At 36.6% G+C, this 13,000-nt stretch overlaps 1 protein-coding gene across 1 annotated transcript in view; it reads left to right on the top strand.

Moving 5' to 3' along the window:
• The window catches only part of LOC124620042 (ornithine decarboxylase-like), a 97,450-nt gene that overhangs the window by 48,828 nt on the left and 35,622 nt on the right, over positions 1 to 13,000 (top strand). The window contains exon 3 of the mRNA XM_047146709.1: positions 12,549 to 12,736. The gene's annotated coding sequence lies outside the window, so the exon portion shown is untranslated. The remainder of the gene's footprint in view (positions 1 to 12,548; positions 12,737 to 13,000) is intronic.

The raw sequence follows: 13,000 nt of genomic DNA, 5'->3' as shown, positions 1-13,000 counted from the left end.
TTTAGCCGAGCAATTCTTCATGATTGAGGTAATTGGTAGCAGATGCAATGTGTCATAAAAAGAGACCTTACATTGTTTGGTATACTTGAAATTTTTTTGCAGATTAATGTTTGTGTTTTGATATGGGCCAACGAACTGTTGTTTTATCCCTGCTTTATTTAAGCGAGATTCTACATATGTTTTAGTTGAACTAATGTTAACTTCAAGCCTGTCACCACGGATCAAGTCCCGAGCTTTACCTTGGAGTGAAATGTGCCATCCACAAGCTTGTACCCTGACCTCACATTTGGCAGATTCCTTGTAGTTCATTGTGATCTAAGGAACTTTTTTGAGGAAATTGCTTTGCTTGAAATTCTGGAAGCATTGTTACATTGGTAAAGAAAATTATCTTAGAATGATGATATGTAGCCTCATACTTTACTGCCACGATAACACACTCACAATCTCTAATTTGTGACTACATGTATTCAGAATTGGTAGTGAAATAGTAACTGCAGGCTCTGAAAAAGTTTGCTACAATTCGTAGCAATCTGCACAAGATCTAGAAACTGATTGATAGTTGTTAGTCACAAGCCTTTATCCCAGAAAGCGTTACAAGCACTTGCTGAAACTGGAAGCATCGGTTTCTCAGCTGTGAATGTGGTGATTACATCTCTTAAAATAAACTCATGTACACCATTTCCAATTAATACAATTATTATTAACTAAGAAATTCAAATGCTTACATAAAAAATGGCCAAGACAGGATTGAATAGGCTAGCTGAAACAGAAAGAAAAAATGTATCAAAGCGAGTGACAAACACGAAACTTCTTGGCAGATTAAAACCGTGTGCAGGACTGAGACTCGAACTCAGGACCTTGGCCTGTCACAGGCAATCTTACAGGAAGTTTCATATCAGCACACACTCTGCTGCAGTGTGAAATTTTTCATTCTGGAACAACTTGCAAAAATTTGGAGAACATTTTGTTGATTTTTATCACAATTAGTGATATATATTAAGTTTACCTTCTCTGGCTATGCATTTAAATGTCATTTACTTACAGATTCTTAATAGCATTTGTGGTACAAAATATATACAGCTTTATGATTCATTTGTCCCATCTGATTGAGGCAAAGATTTTTCTTTATAAAATTACTTGGTGAAATCAAATGTTTCTTTAACTGTTTGGAGTGTCTGTGTATGATGTGTATTTCATACTTAAAGCCACTTTTATACTGAATGAGATTTTCACTCTGCAGCGGAGTGTGCGCTGATATGAAACTTTCTGGCAGATTAAAACTGTGTGCCCGACCGAGACTCGAACTCGGGACCTTTGCCTTTCGCAGGCAAGTGCTCTACCATCTGAGCTACCGAAGCACGACTCACGCCCGGTACTCACATTACCGGGCGTGAGTCGTGCTTCGGTAGCTCAGATGGTAGAGCACTTGCCCGCGAAAGGCAAAGGTCCCGAGTTCGGGTCTCGGTTGAGCACACAGTTTTAATCTGCCAGAAAGTTTCATATCAGCGCACACTCCGCTGCAGAGTGAAAATCTCATTCTGGAAACATCCCCCAGGCTGTGGCTAAGCCATGTCTCCGCTATATCCTTTCTTTCAGGAGTGCTAGTTCTGCAAGGTTCGCAGGAGAGCTTCTGTAAAGTTTGGAAGGTAGGAGACGAGATACTGGCAGAAGTAAAGCTGTGAGTACCGGGCGTGAGTCGTGCTTCGGTAGCTCAGATGGTAGAGCACTTGCCCGCGAAAGGCAAAGGTCCCGAGTTCAAGTCTCGGTCGGGCACACAGTTTTAATCTGCCAGAAAGTTTCACTTTTATACTCATGAGATATAGGCTTCATGCATTTCACTCAATTTTAGTCTGTCCACTTAACGTATATTAGAAAGTAGCAAAAAAATTACTTCAAATATTTTTCTACAAAGAGAAAAAAATTGAGAAATAGTACTTCATCATTTGAGTTAAAATGTAGTTCACTCATATTGGATTGTGGTGATGCTTGTACACCTGAACCAGGAATCTCCAGGAAAGCTTTGCAGGACAATTGGGTTTGATACTTCCCGGTCACTTTGTGTAGGACTCCAGCAACTTTCATTGACTGTACTGTATTTTTATTGATCCAGGCAATCATAGTATTGTACAGCTGTACATATGATATTGGACAGGTCAAGAGAACTACTTACAAGTAATTTTTACAAATTGATTTTTACATTATTTTGTAGCAAGGAAATTATCTATCTTAAACAAAACAGTTAATACAAATCATAGAATTGTACGGTTGTACATATCATATTGGACAGGTCAAGAGAACATATCTGCAAGTAATTTTTAATAAATTGATTTTACATTATTTTGTAATGAGGAAGTTAGCTATCTTTAACAAAACAGTAAATACAAATGTTGTATAGTAAAATACAAACAGCCAATACAAACGTAATAATAAAATAATCCAGTACATTTCATATAGAAATGCACAGTATATAATAATCCAGTATATTTCATAGACATGCACAGTATATAATTTTCAGACCTAATTGAACATTTATCATAAAATTGTTTGCAATTTTAACCCCTTTCAAAAAAATAATCAACTGCATAAAAGCAATGGTCCAAGAGATATTTCTTTAACTTATGCGTGAAGGCTCGTGGATTCTTTGTTGCTTTGATTTCATTTGGTAAATTATTATACATTTGTATCCCAACATTTAAAACACTTTTTGGTAGCAGGTAGTTCTGGACTGAATCATATGTAGGTCAGATTGCTGCCTTGTTGCATAGTTATAAATATCTCCATTGAATTTTAATGTGCAGTCATTGTTTAACAGGTATGACTTGACAAATGAGACAATATTATAAATGTAAGCAAAGGGCAGTGTCATAATGCCATTTGTTTTCAAATGTCGCCTGCATGATTTGTTATGTCTTAGGTTACATATTATGCGTATTGCCTTTTTTTGCATTTTGAAAATATATCTACCTCCAGGTGAGTTCCCCCAAAATATGATTCCATACTGTAATGTTGAGTGGAAGTAAGCGTAATATACATGTATGAGAACAGATTTTGTGATTGATTTTTTGAGTATCCTTAAAATGTAACACACAGTTGATAGTTTTTTTGAGATATATTTTGTGAGTCTCCCACTTAAGATTTTCTTCAAGTCATATGCCAAGAAATTTGACAGAGTTGACGCACATAAGCTCTTGGTTATTTAGAATCACATTGGGCATTTCTTCTCTATGGGATGAGAGTCTGAAGTTGATGTACATTGTTTTCTGTATATTTTTAATCAGTTTATTATCGTTGAACCATTACCTGAGTGACGACATAAGTGGTTTAATTTTTTGGTTGTGGTCCTCTGTATCAGTACATGTTATTAGTGTAATTGTGTCATCAGAAAATAGTGTGGCATGTCCTGTGGCAAACTTCGTGCTTATGTCATCAATGTATAGCAGAAACAGTATGGGTCCCAGGATTGAGCCTTGTGGCACACCATATCTAATAGGCATTTTGTCAGAGGAGTGAACAGTAGATTGATGGGTGGTTGTATTCTTTTTTTTTCAAAATTAATTTCAACTTTTTTGAAATCTATTTGATAGGTAAGATTCTAACCATTTGTTTGTAATTCCTCTTATACCTTTATTTGATAACTTCTTAAGGAGTATGGTATGGTCAATTACATCAAAGGCTTTGGATAAATCTAAAAAGATACCAGTAGTGCTTTCCTTATTATCCAGTGCTTTTAAGGTTTTGTTGAGATACTCATAAATAGCTGTGGTAGTTGTCTTTTGCTTTCTAAAACCACGCTGATGTTTTGTTAGTAAGGATAGTTTATTAGTAAAGTCTTACAATCTGGTGTAAAATAATTTTTCAAATAGTTTTGAGAATAAGCTGAGTTGTGCTATGGGCCTGTAATTGGCTACATCATTTTTAGGGCCCTTTTGTGAAGTGGGGTAATTTTAGAAGTCTTTAGTAGGTCAGGGCAAACTCCATTTGTAAAGGGTGCATTTATTTTGTGGGTTAGGTGTTCTACAATGGATTCTCCACATTTCTTTACAATTAAATCAGGAATGTTGTTACTTCCATTGGAGTACTTATTCTTTAGTCCTTTTATAGCTGTAATTACTTCAGTATTGGAGACTTTGTGAAGAAACATTGATGCCTGTACTGGTATGGTTTCTACTAGTGTTTGGTGTTGAGTCTTTGGTCTGTGGCAGTTTTTCTTTATCAGGTTTTCTGCTATTTTGCTAAAATAGTCACTAGAACCATTTACTATTTTTTGGGGATCTGATGTGACTTCATCATTTGGGTTTAGTTTTAATGTTTTGTTTATAACATGCTGCTTACTGTTTGTTTCATTTGTTATAACTGTCCACAAGCCTTTCATTTTATTGTTAGATTCCTTTATAAATTTATCATTGTATAATTTTTTTGCTTGTTGGATTACTTTTCTGTAGATTGCAAAATAGGTCTTACAGTATGACCTAAACTGGTCATAGACTTCATGGTGTTTCATGTGATTTTTTAAGTCATTCTTTTTTTGGCTGGAAATCCTTATACCTTTTGTTACCCATGAGTTTGTGTGTTTGTTTCCGATTTTCCTGGATTTCAGTAGAAATGCGGTATTGAAGTGGCAGAGAAATGTTTCATGTGAGGAATTAAATATGTAGCTGACATCATTTTCTTTATAGACCTCTGCCCAGTTTTCAGACCTTAACAGATAGTTAAAAAGCCTTATATTATCATCATTAAATTGCCTTTGCATTTTAGTTATTGTGGGATATTGTCCTATGTAATTTAAATTCGCGTCAATATTTGGGCTTCATGGTCACTGTAACCTGTGCTGATGACTTCAATTGAGTGGTGTAATTTGTCTGTGTTTATGAAAATCTGATCTAAAGCTGTTTTTGAATTTTTGTGATCCTGGTTGGTGTGTTTACAGTTGAGGGTAGGTTGAATGAATTTGTAATATTCAACAATTCATCTTTGTTTTTTCCAGGTGTGAGGAAGGCAATATTAAAATCTCCACTTATTAATATATTTTTGTTTAGTGAGTGATTTTTTTTGAGTAGTGCTTTGAGGGAATGATTGAAGGTTTGAATGTTCCCATCAGGGGCTCTATATACATTTGGTATCAATAAGTTATAGTCTGTTAAGATAATTAAGGAGAATTCAAAGTCTGTTTCTATTTGCATATTATTGTACTTTGTGAGGCTTTTGTAGCTCAATTTTTTTGACATAGATTGCTTTACCACCTCCCTTACTTTTGTTCCAACAAGAATAACCAGCTAGAGTAAATTTGCCAAGTGGTGTTTTTTTTAAATTTTGTCTTCTGTTAACCAGTGTTCAGTGATGCAGAGAACATCTAAGTGTGACTTTGTTTTTTGGAAGAGATCTGTTTCTAGTAACTTATTAAACATTGACTGCACATTATGGCGTAATATTTTAAAGGATAATAGTGACTGTTTTCCAATGGAATGATTTTTGACACCACTCGCCGGGTTTTCTTGTAGTTGTGGTTCATGAAGATTTTGCTCTGCATCTGTTTTCCTTTAGTTTGCTGCTAGCAGGGAGCTACTGGTGTTCTTGCCCATAAAAAATCCTGGCTGTAGGCTGGAGGTCTGCATTTTTGTGTTGAAGATCTTGTCACACTTTCCAGTGGTACTGATTTGGAGTGTGGTTGCACATTTTTTGCTGTCTCCACTTGGATGTCATGGGCTGACTGATTTGTGGCACTTGACGAGATTTTTGCATAGGATGTTGGTGGTGACTTGGTGCTGACTGTGGATACCTTCTTCTTTTCTAACACGGTGTCTGATGTTTTCCTTGGTGATCCTGACTGCATATTCACTTTTGTTGTCGTTACTGATGGCTCTTCAGCTCCAGGTGTTGTTGGTTCAGCTGCAGTATTGCTCATTCTTCTGAGATTCTCCACCAAATTAGCTTCATTTGACCACAAATATGTTTGATGTCCTGGTGTAACACGTTTTATGGCACTTCTTGTTATGAGTGGACTTTTGATGGCATTCAGCATATTAACACACTGTTTCTTTTTCCCATTTTTATGTAAATGAAGCCCATGCCTAGTGAAGTCTTTCCATTGGAGGAAGCTATTTACATCTAAAACTGATGTGTTCACTGTAAGATGCCTTCTGCATCAAGTAACTGTTCATTTGGTAGATTTTGCAGTTTTCATTTGGCATGTTATATCTATATGGTATTGTGCATAGAATTAGTTGGGTGTGCCTAGTTTTTGCGATGGTTTCATCTAGTGATGTCATAAAACCATGTTTTGATCCATTAATATTGTTTGCACCACCTAAGACCACAACATAATCATTTTGTCCTAGACTACACATTTTGTTTTGTATATTGCATGTTGCTTCTTTGAATATAGCATTTGGCTTTATCAAAGATTAAATTTATAGCTGGTTGTTGAAATTTCGTTCAGTACTTTTGCACAGTTCCTACCATGACTATCTGAAAGTAACAGTACCTGTTTTTTGTTATTTGTAAGCTGACTCATGTTTGTGTTTGTTTCAACTTACTACAGTCATTTTTCTTAACCATTTTTAAATTACACGAGAAGTGTTCCGAAGCACTTTGTAGGTAACCTTTGTTTACTGTTTCACATTTTTCATGTTCACTCTTCTTCAATGGAGCCTCATTTCTTTTGTTAGTACAAATATTTAACATGTCACTGTACAAATTTCGAACTTTTTCCTTATGTTGCTGTGGTTTACATAGAAGAGACATATAAATGGGAATTATACTGATTTTATGTGTGAGTTACTTGTGTGCGCAACAAAACGCATATCCCTAGTGAATTATTTATCTTTAATGATACTAGTCATTAAACTTTATTTTTGGTATATTGGTTGATATGCATGTGATTCTCGTGAAAGCAACAGAGGCTGTATTATCATTAGGTAATTGCAGTGATTTCACACTGTCCATATATATTGTTTACAAAGTATTGTACATAGCTCTTGAACTAGTTCATTCACTTGATAGCAGATAAAAGGAAAATAGCAAAACAGATGCTGTAGGCGGCATTGCCTTTATATATCATCCCATAGATTACAAAGCTATCTTCATTCACGCAGTTAAACTTCAGGCGTGCAGACTCCATGTCTAAGGCATTGTCAACAACTGGAATTAAAATACCTCAAAGACTGGTTTGTTGCTCATGCCACCATATTGCTAGTCAGTGGTAGTGCCCAAACTGCATGATACACTCGTAAAGCTTAGCACATGTACTTTTCAGCTGCAACTTTTGCTATAACATCAATTGTCTCTTGGATGGATGATGAGGACTCACCTCATGATCACCACACCATATTATATGTGTGCAAATGAACATTACTGTTGCATAAAAAGTTCTTGGTTTACTTGCCGCATCAAATTTGGATAAAATCCCAAGCTTTCGATGACTACCTCCGTCATCTTCATCAGTTTTACCCCTGACGAAGATGACGGAGGTAGTCATCGAAAACTTGGGATTTCATCCAAATTTGACGCGGCAAGTAAACCAAGAACTTTTTATGCACGGACTCGGTTGCGAAAGACTTCGTAGTCAGAACATTACTGTTATTTACAGAGGTCTATGCTTTACCAGTTACCTTGTTAGCTTTTCAAGTGCATTTTTGTATTGGTTGCTTGAAACTGACACCATCATAATTCCTCTCTGCATTGCCTTATTTGCACCAGTTACTGATGTTCTTAATGGTTTTCATGTCATAACGATTTGCACATTTACAGATTGTCTGCATATCTCATTCTCATTTTACAGAAACATAATTTTTTTTCAGCTGGTGTTCTCATAAATTGTTCCTAATAGAGCAGAATCACTCAGTAATGTTTGGCAAGTCTCAGCATCAGAGATATGTAGTAAAATCACTATACTCATATCTTCTTTGGCAAGGGAAAAGAATAATTTCATGAGTCTGAGACCTGTTTGACATCAATTTCAGACACAGCAGACAATCAGTTAGTTGGCTGGTTGATTTGGGAGGAGTGGTCCAAACAGCTAGGTCATTAGTCCCATCAGATAAGGTAAGGGTGCAGAAGGAAGTTGGTTATACCTTTCAAAGGAATCATTCTGTCATTTGCGTGAAGCAATGTAGGGAAATCATGGAGAATCTAAACCAGGATGGCCAGACGTGTGTGTAAACTGTCGTCCTCCCAAATGCAATCTAGTATACTAACTACTGCACCATCCCACTTGGTTGGACAATTAGTTAAATCAAACCTTGTAGAGGATAATTGATTTTTCATTCCCTCTTACCCACTAGAATATGACGAAATTGCTTTTACTTCCATGCTCAATGGGCCATGCCCCTTGATTCTGATGCTCTTAATCAATACTTAACATAAGATCACAGTGGCCACACTATGCAAACATTTTCTTGTGACACATCAAGTGCATGTTTTCACTTAACTGGAAGACTAGTCATCTATGCCCTAGCTCCTGTTACCACACCAACAGCATTTGCATATGGGTTAGATGTACAGTCTGAGGTACTTGCAGTCAAGGTGTTTCCTCTACATAACCAAAACTTATTGGGCATTGTAATTTCTGTTCCCAATTTCTTAACATTATTAACTGAGCAGAAAATTATACTCACTGTAATTAGTACAGTTGCATTATTAAAGCCTATGCTCTCCCTATTTTATAGGTTCTGTCAATATATGCATTCAGTTATTGGAAATATCTCTTCAAGTCATGATAAGGATACAGACCTTTAATTTTCCTTGTAGTCCAATAGGCCAGTAGGTAATGTAAGCCACAGTATATTTAACATACCCACTGCATACTACTGTCAAAATTGGGGGCTTGAATGTGGCTGACACTAGTTTGTTGAAATAGCCACTACAGGGCGAGTCTAATTTCTGACTTTTACAACATTCACAGTGGGATACTGATTATGCCAATGAGTGTGAACATCATGATTTACTTCAGGATTCTGCTGTGGATAAGTGTTTCCATTAAAGGTTATCTGATTTTGCTGACTGGAATGCAGCTGGTTCTTTGAATTACTTTGCACTGCACTGAACTGTAGTGTGTTTTGAGCATTGGAATACCATGGATTACAGTTATTGTGATTATTCTAGGGGGTGTGCTCCATTATTTTTATAACCCAGATGGTGCCTATCATTAGTCCTTCATCTTCTCTTATGATTTGGGGAGTCAGTCTACATCTACATCTGCATTCTGGGGGTGTACTCCATTATTTTTATAGCCCAGATGGTGCCTGTCATCAGTCCTTCTCCTTCTGTTACGATTTGGAGAGTCAGTCTACATCTACATCTCCACTCTGCAAACCACTGTGAGGTGCATGGTAGAGGGAACACCCCATTGTACTAGTTAGCATGGTTTCTTCCTGTTCCATTCACATATGGAGTGTGGAAAGAATGATTGTTTAAATGCCTCTGTGCATGCAGTAATCATTCTAATCTCATCCTCATGACCCCTATGTGAGCAATATGTAGGTGGTTATAGTGTATTCATAGAGTAATAATTTAAAGGTGGTTCTTGAAATTTTGGTAATAGACTTTCTTGGGATACTTTACGTCTATCTTCCAGAGTCTTCCAATTCAGTTCCTTCAATATCTCTCTGACACTCTCCCAAGAATTAAAAAAGAACCTGTGACCATTCATGCATCCCTTCGTATATGTGCATACCCACCACCACATGACATCTGAGGCATTGGCAGTGAGGCAACAAATCCAGTATGAGCATTAGCTGATCAGTTGTGATTCTTGTCATACTGCTGACATGTCAGCACTTCCTGATTCATTCCATTCCCGTTACTATGATTATTTCCATTGCTAATAGCCCTTCCAACTTCATTTATTAAATCAGTGGAGTAGAGTGCTCATTAAAAGTATTCCAATTTGGAGTCAAGTACCTGCACTAAATTTTCTGTAATGGGACTCACCAACTTGCCTTTCAGAACATAACAGATCCTATCTGCAACTCTTATTCAAATATTTCTCAAAATAATTCCTTAGGCTTCATAGTCTAGGACTATATAATTCTGGATTAAAGCATTCTTTTCTCAGTTTTGTTGAGCACATTTTGACCAATACTTTGCCAAAAAGGCATTTTCAAATTTCTCATATGTGTGACAATGTTCTGCCGTTGTGATAGCCAATAGGGCAGCCCCATCCTGGACAAAACTTGTGATGAACTGAATCTTATGTGGGTCAGATACCATTTTAGGGATTATATTTGTAAAGTATTTAACAAAAAGAACACAATGTATGGTTTTCTTTTCTAGTATGAATACCTAAATTGTCTATGTTTGAGGAGATTTTCCTCCAATAAGACAGATATAAGGGTGGGTCCTCACACGAAACTCCTACTGGTATAGTTTTGTGGTAATTGTCTACTGAAATGCCACGTTTAAGAAATGGTTAATGCAGGAGAATCATATAAACATACTGTCATTTGACCATTGCACAGAGTCTCGTACGGATGACACAGTAATAAGCATCCCTGGCATAGAGAAACAAATGAAAGGGTTGAAACAAAATAAGTCACCAGGTCCAGATAGAAGCCCAATTTCTTTTTACAAAAAGTACTCTATGTCTTTGGCTCCTTACTTATTTTGCATTTATTGTGAATGTCTTGACCAATGTAAAGTACCAATTGATTGGTAAAAAACACAGGTAACTTCTGTATATAATAAGAATTAAAGAACAGACCCACAAAATTACAGACAAATATCCATAACATCAATTTGCTGCAGAATTGTAGATCATATTCTGAGTTTGAATATAATAAATCTCCTACAGACCAAAAAGCTCTTACCTATGAATCAGTACAGCTTTAAAAATCATTGCTCGTGTGAAACCCAGCTTGGTCTTGGTCTTTTCTCACATGATATGCTGCAAACTTTGGATGAAGGGAAACAGGCTGATTCTGTATTTCTTGATTTTCGGAAAGCATTTAACATGGTACGCCACAGCAGATTGTTAATGTAGGTATGTGCTTATGAAATAGGCTCCCAGATATGTGTCTGGCTCAAAGACTTCTTAAGTGATGGAACCCAGATTGTAGTCCTTGTCAGTGAGTGTTCATCGCAGACAGGGCTAGCATCAGGTGTGACCCAGGGAAGTGTGACAGGACCATTGTCATTTTTGATATACATAAATGATCTGGCAGGCAGGGTGGGCAGCATTCTGTGGTTGTTCATTGATGATGCTGTGGTTTACAGGTGCTGAAATAAGTGTCTGTAGGTTTATTAAAAACCACATTTCTAATTGGTGTGATGAATGGCAGCTGGCTATTAATTTAGAAAAATATAAGTTAATGTGGTTGAGTAGGAAAAACAAACCGACAATGTTTGGATACAGCAGTAGTAATGTCTTGCTTGACACACTCATGTGTTTAAATATCTGGTTGTAACATTGAAAAGCATGTGAAGATTGTGGTAGGGAAGGTGCATGGTGAACTTCAGTTTATTGGGAGAATTTTAGGAAAGTATGGTTCATCTGTAAAGGAGACTGCATACAGTATGCTAGTGCAACCTGTTCTTGAGTACTGCTCAAGTGTTTGGATCCACACCAGGTTGGGTTGAAAGAAGACAATGAAGAAATTCAAAGGTGAGCTGCTAGGTTTGTTACCAGTAGATTCGATCAGCATGAAAGTGTTACAAATATACACTGCGAGCTCAAGTGGGAATTCCTGGAGAGAATAAGACATTAATTTCAAAGAACATTACTGAGATAGTTTAAAGAATTGGCATTTGAAGCTGACTGCAGAACGATCCTACTGCTGCCATCATGCATTTCAGATAGGGACCATGAATATAAGATACAAGAAATTAGGGCTCATACTGAGGTACACAATCACTTTTCCCTCACTCTATCTGCAAGTGGAACAGGAAAGGAAATGACCAGTTGTGATACAGGGTACGCTCTCCCACACATCATACAGTGGCTTGCAGAGTATGTAGATATAGATGTATCTGAACATTCATCATCAATGCATGCATTGTTTTGCAATATAGGACTATGATAGTGGTCAAAGGCTCCATCTGCTTGAGCTATATGTGATGTGTTATCACCAATTTGACCTTTTATGATATTTAATTCCTTTTCCACAGAATCAATTTGACCGGTTAATTTATCTTGAATCTCATGTTGCCATTTGGGCAGATACTGAATCAACATTTTCCTCATGAAACTAAGTTAGCTCTTGACAGCTTGCACTATGGTATGCTGTTCAGCATGTACCTCTGTGACACTCCAATCTTTCACTTTCCTTAGCTCTAGTTCAAATTTTTCAATAATTTTATTACCCTATTCTTTTAGAAGTTCCTCTATTTTGCTCTCTGTCTCAGCTGATAGACTTTTTATGCACAATGCTACTTGTTTCACTGTGAGCTTTAGTGTATTTTACTCTAGTTGCCAAGTGTTAAGACTTTCAGACACATCTTTTACCTTTTCAGGAAGGTCCATGATGGTTTCCTGTAAACCTAATATTTCACTATTTATGTGATCCAAATTGGATATTAACACTTCTGTTACATGGTTAACCACTTAATTGTTTCAGGTGCATCAGTTTTATTCAAGCTTGAACTTTGGACTTTGTAGTGAAATAAGAGCTGCAGGCTCTGAAAAAGTTTGCTACCATTAGTAGCAACCTGCAGGAGATGTAGAAAAAGTTCAGCAAGCCATTATCTGGAAAGTGTTACATGTACATACAGAAACTGGAGCTCCCATTTCTCAGCTGTGAAAATGGTGATTATTACTCTTAAAGTAAATTGTGTACACCATTTCCAGTTATTGCAGGTATTATTAACTAAGAACTACAAATGCTTACATAAATATTGGTTAAGGCAGGAGAGAGCAGATGGAAAAAAAGTATCAAAATAAGTGATGAACAACTTACAAAAATTAAGAGATAATGTTTTGTTGATTTTAACACAATTACTGATATGCGTTAAGTTTGTCTTCTTTGGCCATGCATATAAAAGGTCACTTAATTACAGAATCTTAATAACA

Source organism: Schistocerca americana, chromosome 6 (genome assembly GCF_021461395.2).
Source record: "Schistocerca americana isolate TAMUIC-IGC-003095 chromosome 6, iqSchAmer2.1, whole genome shotgun sequence".
Lineage (NCBI taxonomy): Eukaryota > Metazoa > Arthropoda > Insecta > Orthoptera > Acrididae > Schistocerca > Schistocerca americana.
Note: the sequence above shows the minus strand (reverse complement) of the source record. Positions and strands in the feature narration are given on the sequence as shown.